We start from the raw sequence: 1,530 nt of genomic DNA on the forward strand, positions 1-1,530 counted from the left end.
TGAACCCAGTGAGCAAATTCGGGGTCTAAAAGGCGTCTGGCTGAGAGCCCTGCTCATGGTTACCCTGATGACAAGGGTTACACAGGGCACTGTATTACCATCATTCATCCCAAATTAAGAGAACGGGATCCGCTGCAGACCCAGACAAAGGGCAACAGGGTGCTGGGCTGGGGACAACAGCCCTGCTTGCTGCATCCTCCGCAGGGGCGCAGCCCTGGGGAGCCGGGCCAGCTGGCACGGTTCTCCCACAGAGGCCTGGGCTGCGTTGGGACAGCCTCTGAGCCTGTACCGAGTGACCCCTGCAACAGCTCCGCTCCTTCCCCACCCTGGCACCGCACCGGTGGCAGCAGAAGTGAGGATGAAGCTCAGCATCTCTTTTTTCTTCACTCAGCCTCCTCATCGCCAGGGTGATCGCACCACATCGCACGTGTGCAGAGCTCTTCCTCTGGCCAGAAAGCTCCTCTAACTCCAAACACTTCCAGCATGTTGTACCCCTCTACTCTGCCTCACCTTAGGCATGGTGGACGAGGGATCTGAACCAGGGTCGTCCAGCTGTTTCAGTTTCTGGGGTCTCATAGCTGACGTTTGTGACTCCTGCTAAATCTAAGAAGAGATAATTAAGGGGTGACATCATAACAGCCACTACAAAGAAAAGAGGCAAAAGCTGGCCTCCATCTCCGTGTCGGTTAGGATTAAGGAAGGTCAGGTTTGAACTACATCAAGGGAAACAGTGGAAATTAGGGGGAAACTTGCTGATGCTAATTATGCTGATGATAAAGCAGCACGCAGCCTGTCCACAAAAAAACGTGGACTTTTCTGCCACTAGCAGCATGAGAAAACAGAGCGGACACACATCTGCTGGCAATGATTTAAGAAGAGCTGGTCTTCATGAAGAGTAGATGAACAAGATGACTATCTCAGCTCCCTTCCATCCCTATCTTCTGTAACTCTCTGGTCCTAACGTGGCATTGACATCAGAAACATTGTACTGCCGACATCAGACAGCCCCACGCGTCCTCAGCACAGGGCAGGTTGATGTGTGCAGTTCGTCTGCAGGGATGTTCTCTTAAACACTGCAAGGCAACTCACAAAAGCCACCCTTTATGTTTTGATCCTGGCCTTACAACGCTGAACAGTTTTGAAGTCTTTCCAGATCCGGGGGAGTGTCTCCTTTATCCCACATCTCTCTGGCTTACACGCACCAGTGTAGCCTTCACCACCGTGAAGGTGTGACATGGTGCCTCCACAAGGCCCTAAAAACATTATCCACCTTTGGCTCCAAGGGGCAGGAGAAGAGTCAGAGGACACTCAGACAGAGCTGATCTAGTAGTTAGTTTATTGAGTTCTAATCAGTAAACGTAGGTGTGTAGTAACAGTAAATACAGTTGGATCAGTGGTCAACAGGCTGCCACACTTCAAAGTTAGTATGGGATGCAGAGATCATCGTGTAAAAGGTCACTAGGGGTAGCTTTAATGTTACCTGCATGCAAAAATAGGACCTTATAGAATCATAGAATCATAGAATCATCT

The sequence above is a fragment of the Buceros rhinoceros genome, unplaced genomic scaffold, assembly GCF_000710305.1.
Source record: "Buceros rhinoceros silvestris isolate BGI_N320 unplaced genomic scaffold, ASM71030v1 scaffold44215, whole genome shotgun sequence".
Classification (NCBI taxonomy): domain Eukaryota; kingdom Metazoa; phylum Chordata; class Aves; order Bucerotiformes; family Bucerotidae; genus Buceros; species Buceros rhinoceros.